A 10,277-nucleotide genomic window follows, 5' to 3' on the forward strand; every position below is an offset into this window, starting at 1 on the left:
CCCGCACCCAGAGCAGCCCCCTCCCCTCCGCCCCGCGCCGCCCCTGGGGCCCGGCCAAGCGCGCCTCCGCGGCCGCGGCTGGCGGTTGGAGGGCGCGAGCACGCGCCCGACACACCCCCCCCGCCCTCCGGGGCTCCCCGCTCCTCCACTCAGGGAGCGGCCACAGGAGCCAGAAGTGGGGAGGAGCACGGAGGGCGGCGCGGGGCTGGGCGAGGGAAGGCGCGGGAAAGCGCGCGACCTGCGCTCCTCACGCTCCGCCTCCAAGCCGGCAAGATGGCGGCCGCCGAGCCGCCCACTTCCCCTCCCCCGGCGACCACGTGACCCCGAGAGCTCCGCGCCGGTTGGCCCTGGCGGAAGGGAAGGGATTAGCGGGAGTGGAGCCGGGTCTTCCGGGGATGCTCCAGGCCTTGGGACGCTGTGGGCTTCGAGGGGGCGGAAGCATCTTTGCCTATTCCCTACCCGCAACGGTATTAATTTACGTGGGGACAATAAATGGTTATAAATGATGGGAATATAAATAACCCGCAAAGCGTTAGGTTATGTTGGAAGTTACGCACCTCGGCAAGAGCTACCAAAGAAGTCCCGGATCCCATAGAAGCCGCGCCGACGGCCAACAGTTAGTTTACTTTCCAGTTTGCCTGTTTTCTTAGAGGCTGAAATTGAGGATGGGGAAGTGCGGAATGGGGGCGGATTCGGGAGCGAGAATCAAACTCAAAGCAGGCATCCGAGTAGAATTGTCGCTGTCTAACCCAGAATACTTACGAGGAAGGTCACTCACCGCTAGGGGTCCACATCGTGACAGATAGGAGGCCTGGATAGTTTTTGCGAGCGATTTGGAGCCCCCAGTCTGTGACTAGAATTTTCCTGGACGCCTGGCTGTAGTGGTAGTCCCCAGTCTCAGGGTCCTGCATGCTAAGTACAAAAATCAAAAAAAAAACACGTAAAAGAAGAAAAGCAATGGTCAAAACCTGAAAAAAAAATGCTGACCCTGACCAAGTGAAACTCTTCAAAATAAAGTAATGGCTTGACAGTTTTCATGTATCAACTAGAAACACAAAACCCAAAATTGGTATGAAAATCAGGTTTGGGATTGCAAAGCAAAGGCAGGACAAAGAAAAAATTAATTATAAAAAGTTTCCATTTTCTTTTTCTTTTTTTTGGCCTCTCCTGAGCTTGCAGTATCTTAGTTCCCAGACCAGGGATTGAACCCCGGCCTGTCAGTGAAATCACGGAGTCCTAACCACTGGACCTCCAGGGAATTCCCCAAGATTTCCATTTCCTAATTTACATTTCTTCATATTAAATTTAAAAAGTATCCAACGTCACATGTTTGTATAATGGCTTTTGCTTATGTCATAGCTCAGTAAAAATAGATTTTTTACAATTTGATTGGTCTCACACTCAGCTTTCTTCACTCAACATTACTTGCTTGCTCCCTCCAGGCATTTGAATTACGAATTCCTGACTTTTGGATTTTGTCGCTTAAGAAGGCCATCGTGTCAAGTTTCTTAATATATTCTTCCATATATTTCGTTAACCCATATTCAGTTTACAAGGAGTTTTTTGTATGAATCCTCACATAATCCATTAAATTAAGATCTGAGATTATTTTTTACAGATGGATAGCCAATTTTATTTGAAACATGAATTGGGATTATCTGTATACTGGGAAGTCATCGTGAGGAAATGAGTTATCAGCTAATGAATGAACACTGCTAAATGCCCATTATCCACATCTCAATCCAATTCCATTGTTTTCTTTTGACTGTGTAATTTGACAGTAAAGAAAAAAAATTTTAATGTGATTTCTTTGTGAAAAGAAAACTACCAGGATTGATGGTAAAAGTAAGTAAACAATCTGAGAAAGTGATAGCTCTTAGCCAGAAAATATGAGTTATGTACAAGGTTTCCAAACAGTCTAAAAACGTATTTCATAATGTGTCCTGTGCAGCAATCAGAGATTCAGATACACCAGCTCAGCAGCATAAAAGGTCTGTCAGAGAAAGGTGACAGCCTCTGTAAGTGAAGCTGCCATGTAAAATGTCATGGAAGTTGATTTTAGTCATCTCTGGGTTGGTGGGATTAGGAGATCTAGGAGACATTCCCAGGGCTCACCGATACCTGGGGCTGCTCTCATGCTGGGCACAAGGACAACGCTTCCTTCCCCATTTCAGAAAGGGGAGTCTTATGTCTATTTCTAATTACTACAAGCTGTGAATGGAAGCACCTTGTATCACTTCCAGGCAATCAGGAAAGACGAGTTATAAGATGCTCTTCTCTTGCTGTGGCAACAGAGGAGGCTACGTATTCCAGATGGTGCAGCCTGTCAGCCTGGGTCCTGAGTGACTGTGTAGAGTAGAGTACCAATTAAAACTCTGCCAGAGGTGTATACCCTGTCTTTATTAACCTGTATATGAGTTTTGGTTACCCATGCTTTTGGTGGGATCTAAGTAAATATGAAGAAAATGTGAATAGGTATGTGTAGATACTTGGAGTACATACATTCTAAATCAGGGTTAGTTATACTCTGTATCAACTTTTCCTCCTCAATCCTTCTCTAATATTCAATAACTATTTTTATCAAAGGAGCTGGACTCTGTGGTATATAATTGGAAAACTGTCTTGCTTCCCCTTCACACCTGCCCTAAACATAACTCAACTCTAAACTTCATTCAAGCTAAAGGATCTCCCTTTGCCCATCTCTTGCCTGCTTCAGGTGTGACGCTTGCTGTGATAAAGGAAGGTGTGCCGAGCTTCTCCACATCCCTGCCTTTACTGCTGAGAGTTTACTCCTCCTCTCCTGCTGGCCAGCTGCTATTTATGAACCCCTCTCCCCCAGGGTTTGGTGAGGAGAAGAAGGGATTAGGGGAAAGGGGCACAGTTTTTTTCCAATTGGTGCAGGATACTATTATCTTTGGAAGTTGGTTCCCTATGGACGTGGAGGACTCACAAATGTTGGCTCTTTCTCTCTTGTGTGTGTCACCTTTGTGGGCTTTTTTATGACCCTCTTGCTGGGGCCTAGGCAATGCCGCTCCTCTGGTTGACTGCCTATGACTCCTCTCCCCCCAACTTCTTGGCCTTCTGGAGGCTCATCCCATGTAAAACATATTCTCCTGAGGTCCCTTTCCTCTCTGGGTATCGCTCATGGGAAGGACCCTATTTAAATGACTCCAAGTTGGTTTCCTTCTAGGTACACTTGGCCCACAGGACAACTCATGCGTCTTTGCCTTGCTGGCAAGGGCAGTGCGGCTCGCTCTCCATGCCACCCACCTTACTCACCATCCCAGGGAACCTGGTCAGCCAGCACCTTGCATCTGGACTACCTCAGGTGGGAGTTAGAACATTAGTCCCTATGGATTTCCAAACCCCAGGAGATATAAGCCAAACATTCTGAGAGGTGCTAGTGGAGGCCTCTATCTCACTTGGCTTTAGGCAAAGGGAAAGACCCCTGTCCCTCCCTAGAATGGCGAGAGAGGAAATATAGAGCTCACAGGTAACTCCGCAACACACTTCTCATTCTCTTGTATTGACTCAGTGTGGGTAATTAGTAATGCTGGCAGACTGGTTCACAATCTCTTTCCATCTCCCTTTGAGGTGGATGGGGGAAGAGGTCACCTGGCATCTATTGTTTGCTTTCTGCTTTTGAGGCCTTTGCAGAAACTCCACAGAAAACAAGGAGAATCTAATTAAACATCCTGTCACAACTCTTGTCTGTCATCAATTCAGGAAACTCTTACTAGACTGATGAAAATGGTGAAATGGCTTAAGGCTTTCACAGACACACACACACACACACACGCGCACACACACACCCCCCATGTAGCAGACATAGAGCAATGACAGATAAAACTTGAAAAGGGTAAAGATATCTAAGCTTTAAAACATAAACACCCCTGTGAATTTGCTGAAGCCACAGACCCCACCGGGCTTTGAAAGAAGTCTGGAAGCAAGGGTAGCAGTCAGAGATTTGGCTCTTGTAAATGGAGATATAAGTGCCTCCTAGGAGGTGGGGGACAAGGGCCAGGTTTTCAGCTTGAAGCCAAGGACACCCCTGCCCCTACATACATTCGAACAAAACTATTGCCAACCTTCTGCTTGGGTTTATAGCCTTATGGAAAGCTGTGTGCCAAGAGGGTGGGACAAAAATGTTGACAGTCTTTAAATGAGAATTGAGCCTAGGCACTCCCTGCTCGGTGAGTAGAATGGCAATAGTGTGATACCCTATACACCAGTAATAACCAATTAGAAAATATGATATTATGTTAAACATGGTGGATTCAATCCATACATTTGTCACTATTAAGTCCCTAAACCCCACTAAAGTGACAGTAAAGGGTTTTGTTTGTTTTTTAAGACATAAATTCATATGTGCAATGTGGAAGCATGAGAGAGATATTGCCCTGTGGGGTGGAATTTGATCAATGAGAGACATATGTTTAGAAACGTAAATTGCTTGCTAGCACACAAATATTACTACTTGAGCTTCAAATTTCATAAGTTATAGTTTTGTCTTCTTTAGTTTGTCTTCTTTCTGTTTCTTTAGCCCTTTTTATTGTCTAAATGATCATTAAGTATATGATAAGGTGCTAAACTGTTTTAGTTATCAGAGAAATGGGAAAATATACGCTGCATGTTTACTAGAATAATTAAAATTTAAATGATCGCTAGTACCAGGTGTAAGCAAGGGCATAGAGCCATGGGAACTGTCATACAGGGCTCATGTAAATTATTACTACCACTTTGGAAAACTGTTTGGCAATATTTTTTAAAGTTGAATATATACACTATGATCCAACATTTCCTAAATGTATGCTCATCAGAAATATGCCCATATGTGCATCAAAAAGATATGTACAGAAAAAGTTCTGGAAATGGATAGTGCTGATAGTTGTACAACATTGTGAATGTACTTAATGCCACTGAATTGTACAGTTAAAAATGGTTAAAAGGGTAAATATTATGTATGTTTTAGCACGATAAAAAAGATATACAAAAATGTTCTCATGGAATTATTTATAAAAGTAAAAATTTCAGCTGTAGGATGAATACATTATAGTAGATTCATACAGTGGAATACCTTATAACAATGAAAAAGAACTCTCGCTAGATGCAACAACTATATAAAAACACAGTCCCTGCTCTCATAAAACTTCAGGTCAAGCTGAGAAGACATAAATAAATATAAAATTACAACTGTGATAAGTACAATGAAGAAAGGGCACAGGATGGCCTGAGAACATATAGTAAGGAGATCTGACATGGTCAGAGGGGTTAGGGGGGCTTCCCCGAGGAATGATGTTTGACTGAGATCTGAAGGTAAGTAGGAGGTAGAAGTGGAGAGTAAAGCCTTCTAGGCAGAGGGAACCCCCATCCAGTGTTTCCCTACATTTACCTTTTTCATTGTCTTTGGCTCTGTCCACTCCAACCACCTACTCAGTCTCTACCCATCCTCGCTCCAGGGCTGAGAGGAATCATTTCTTGACACACCTGTAACCCATTCCTGACATAAGGTTTGGGAAGCTCTGCCATATGCAAAGGTTCTGTGGCAGGAGAAACCATAGTGATTTCAAGGACCACACAGAAGGCCAGTGTGACTGGAGGGCAGAGAAAAAGAAGAAAAGTGAGAAAGGGAGCTGAAGATGTAGGTGGAGGTTGATTATGTCCACTATATTTTTAATATTAATCTGTGTTCATGCCTGTGTACATACTATACTTGACTCAACTGCTTAATCCTGTTGTATATTTTTTAAGTCTGATATTAACGAGGGCAACTGGCATAGATGACGGAATTGCTGGCACATATCCAGACTAGCTCCAGTGTACAATGACTCCAGCCTTGCACACATTACGCTGGGCTAGGAGAGGGGCAGTTAGCTATCCAGAAAGAATGATATGATGTTCACTCATTTAAGAGTTATTATCTAGAATTGTTGTTTCTTGTTTGTAGGATTATCGGATAAAATACTGTATTTTTATTTACTAAATCTGGCAACCCTATCTATTAGGATTTGGGGGTCTGGAAACCCACTCTTCCTTCTGTCCAGGAAATTGTTAGAATTGATCTATATGCTATGCTTCCTGCTTGTGCTGACATCCTCCTGTATCCTTCAAATAACTAAACTCAGATGCAAAGACCCACGTGGTGATTGCATCTGTTTTTTCATCAGTATAAGCCTACTATTGTATTGGCCATATAAAGAAATCAGTCATTAACAAAATAAAAACTGATAGATCAAAGAAGAAATCATAGTGAAAACTAGAAAGCACAAGAACTGAATGACAAAGAGTATACTATATATTGAAACTCATGGGATGACATTTGTCAAAATTCATCAAATGGTACATTTAAGATTTGTTTATTTCATTGTATATAAATTTTACCTTAAAAAATAACCATACATTGCTCAGCAGGCCTGGCCTGGCTTTGGGCCCCAGGCCTCCCAGCTAGGGACTTTGCACCTGTCCCTGCCTGGCAACCTGGGTGTCTGCACAATCCATGGGCAGCAGTGAGGGCCACAGTGACAGATTATCAAGAGGAACAGAGCAACTGGAGGCTCTGGAGTCCATCTATCCTGACTCCTTCAGAGCTTGATTATACATTGATCCAACCCTCCTAACAACTGGTCTTCCAAAATAGAAATGAACTCTCCTGATACCACTTTCTCCTTCAGTAGTGTTTTATTATCAGTATTATCAGAAAACCCAACCAACTTCACCATTACTGTGACATCTGAGGCTGGAGAAAATGATGAAACTTTCCAGACTATCCTCAAGTTTACATATAGGGAAAAGCACCCAGATGAAGCTCCCTTCTAGGAAATTCTCTCCCAGGAAAACCTAGAAGATAATGATGTCTCAGACATTTAAAAATTATTCATATTACAAACAGAGAAAACCTTGGTATGGTGACGATCTTTACTTTAGTTACAGCTGTGCAAGAAAATTTAAGTGAAATGGTAGATCAACTAAAAACTGGAAGAGAAGGAGAAAAGAAACAAAAGAAGCAGAAGCAGAAAAGGAATTATTTGAAGACACTCCTGTTACCATTAAGAATTTCTTAAGTTGGAAGGCCAGGTTTGATGCAGAACTCTTGGAAGTTAAAAAGAAATGAATTAAAAAGAACAAGCAGGAAAAACTAAATTAAGCGGGAAACAGCTGTTTGAAACAGATCATAATCTTGACACATGTAATATCCAGTTCTTGGAGGATGCTGGATACAGCGTGCAGGTAGATGAGTTGTTGGCCTAGGAAATGAATGATTTGGACCTACAGGATGAGGTGGATGATCCAGACTACAATCCTGCTGACCACAGAGTGACTTGACCAACTAGTGAACTATCCTCATCTTAGAGAGGCTTGACTGCCACAGCATCTGTGTCTACGCTGAGAGTGTGTGTTGATTTTCTTTTCTTTAGCCATAAGAAAAAATAATTTTCAGGAGAACAATTTTCTGACAGCTTTCATCATTAAACTTAATAAACTGACCTTAAGATTTCAATCAATCAATCAATAAAAATATTGAACTCCAGGGGCTTCCCTGGTGGCACAGTGGTTAAGAATCCGCCTGCCAATGCAGGGGACACGGGTTCGAGCCCTGGTCCCGGAAGATCCCACATGCCGCCAAGCGACTAATCCCATGAGCCACAACTACTGAGCCTGCACTCTAGAGCTCTTGAGCCACAACTACTGAAGCCCACGTGCCTAGAGCCTGTGCTCCGCAGCAAGAGAAACCACCACAATGAGAAGCCCACACACCACAACAAATAGCAGCCCCCGCTCGCCACAACTAGAGAAAACCTGTGCGCAGCAACAGAGACCAAATGCAGCCAAAAATAAATAAATAAAATAAATTAAATTAAAAAAAAAATTGAACTCCAGGTAGTGATGTGTGTGCTGAAGTGTTTAAGAGCAAATGTACTAATGTCTGTAACTTCCTTCGAAATGAATCAAAAATAAGATCCTTGAAATTGATAGAAGAAGGGATGGATAAATGGAAAGTTCCGTGATAAGGCAAATATAGTATAGTAAAATCTTAACTGTAGAAATTAGGTGCTGGGCATTTGGGCATCACTACAATTCTTTCAACTTTGTGAACATTTTCAGAATTAAATAAAAACCTCATCAGATTGTGAATCACTATATTGTACTTATATAATATTTTACATCAACTATACTTCAATAAAAAAATAAGTGTAGAAACAATCCCCCCCAAAAAAAAACCTTCATTGGATGCAGATAAAGTGATTCATAAAGAGAAATGTGTAGTCCTAAATACTTATATTACAAAAGAAAAGTTAAAAATTATTCATCTAAATTTTCAGTTCAAAAACTTAAGAAGAAAAACAAGCACAGTAACCTTGAAGAAAGAGGAAGAGTGGCAGTAATAAAAAATGAAAGCAGAGGGCTTCCCTGGTGGCGCAGTGGTTGAGAGTCCGCCTGCCAATGCAGGGGACAAGGGTTTGTGCCCCAGTCTGGGAAGATCCCACAAGCTGCGGAGCAGCTAGGCCCGTGAGCCATGGCCACTGAGCCTGAGCGTCTGGAGCCTGTGCTCTGCAACGGGAGAGGCCACGGCAGTGAGAGGCCCGCGTACCACAAAAAAAAAAAAAGAAAGCAGAAATTAATTGAATATGACAGAGATATGCGGAGATGGTAAAAAGACAAATAAAATAAAAATAAATATTTATTTTATTCTTTGAAATAAACTAATAAAATAAGCAAAACTCTGGCAGAATTCATTGATCAAGAGAAAAAAGAAAGAGAGCAAATAAACAATCTTAGAAAAGGGGGCTACAGATAAGTTATAGCCAGGCTACCACTAGCCCTCACAGTACCTTTGTGTGAACTAGGAAAAGGTTTCCCCTGTGGGTGGCCACAGCCCTAATACCTAGGGCTTGTTACTTGGAAAGCCGGGTACAGGCTGCTCCCACTCACTCCTTGTCCAGATAAGCTTGTGCTTAAACCACCATATTGGCAGTCGTGGATCAGCATAGTTTAAAAAGTTATGAGACAATCTGAACAACCTTGTGCCAATTAATTTGATAATTTGCACAAATGATTGGTTCCCTTTAAAACTACAATTTACCCAACTATATCAAGGAGACATAGACAACCTGAATAAACCTATAACCATTAAAGAAATCAAATAAGTAAGTACAAGATCTAGTTTAAAAAAGCATGAAAATTCTTATTTTTTCCCTATAGTCTAGCATAATTAAACACCATTGGAATCATCTGTTTGCTAAAAGAAATAAAATACAGCTGTGAAACCATGTGGTTCCGGTGCTTTCTTTAAGGGTAAATCTGTATTCATCTTCCTGATCTTTTTTGTGATAACTCATCTTTTCAAGTTTTCTATTTCTTCATAGGTCAGTTTCGGTAATTTTTTTTCTTTGAGAATATCCATTTCCTCTAGTTTTTCACATTTGTTGCTGTAGAGCTGCACATAATTCTCTCAGCCTCTTTTGTGTCTGTGAATGTATCTCCTTTCTTATTCCTAACCTTGATTTTTTTTTTTTTTTTTTTTTGTACGCAGGCCTCTTACCGCTGCGGCCTCTCCGGTTGTGGAGCACAGGATCCGGACGCGCAGGCCCAGTGGCCATGGCTCACAGGCCCAGCCGCTCCGCGGCACGCAGGATCTTCCCGAACCAGGGCACGAACACATGTCCCCTGCATCGGCAGGCGGACTCCCAACCACTGTGCCACCAGGTAAGCCCCTAACCTTGATATTTTTGCTCTCTTTTTTCCCTAACCAGATTCATGAAATGTTGATATATTTTATTGGTCTTTTCAAATAATTAACACTTAAACTTATTTTTTTCCTTTCTACTATTCTTTTTGTTTTCTAATTCATTATTTTCTGTTGTTGTCTATATTATTTCTCTCCACTTGGGGTTTATTTTGTCATTCTTTTCTTAGTTTCATAAAATGGGCAATGAATTCTTAAAAAAAAATTATTTCATAGTGAAATATTTAAGGCTATGCATTTCCTTCCGCTGTGTCCTGTAGCATTTTACATACAATGCTTTTTTTCATTCCTTTCTAGATGGTTTATCACTTCATTTTAAAAAGTTTTACAAACAAAATAATTATTAGATTAAAAAGAATCAGGAACCTTAATTCTAAGTAGTTATACTCTGACATAATTTCATTTCAAAACAAGACAAATGAATCACTCATTATAATTTTAGCTCTTCCCTAAAGTAATTAACTTGATTTATACACACACACACACACACACACACAAAATAATCTATAGACCTAACCATCTGTCCTGTAAT

At 41.5% G+C, this 10,277-nt stretch overlaps 1 pseudogene; it reads left to right on the plus strand.

Moving 5' to 3' along the window:
• The first annotated feature begins 6,902 nt into the window (after positions 1-6,902).
• LOC136129633 (RWD domain-containing protein 1 pseudogene) lies at positions 6,903-7,323 on the plus strand (annotated as a pseudogene).
• Positions 7,324-10,277: the final 2,954 nt, after the last annotated feature.

The sequence above is a fragment of the Phocoena phocoena genome, chromosome 10 (assembly GCF_963924675.1).
Source record: "Phocoena phocoena chromosome 10, mPhoPho1.1, whole genome shotgun sequence".
Taxonomy (NCBI): domain Eukaryota; kingdom Metazoa; phylum Chordata; class Mammalia; order Artiodactyla; family Phocoenidae; genus Phocoena; species Phocoena phocoena.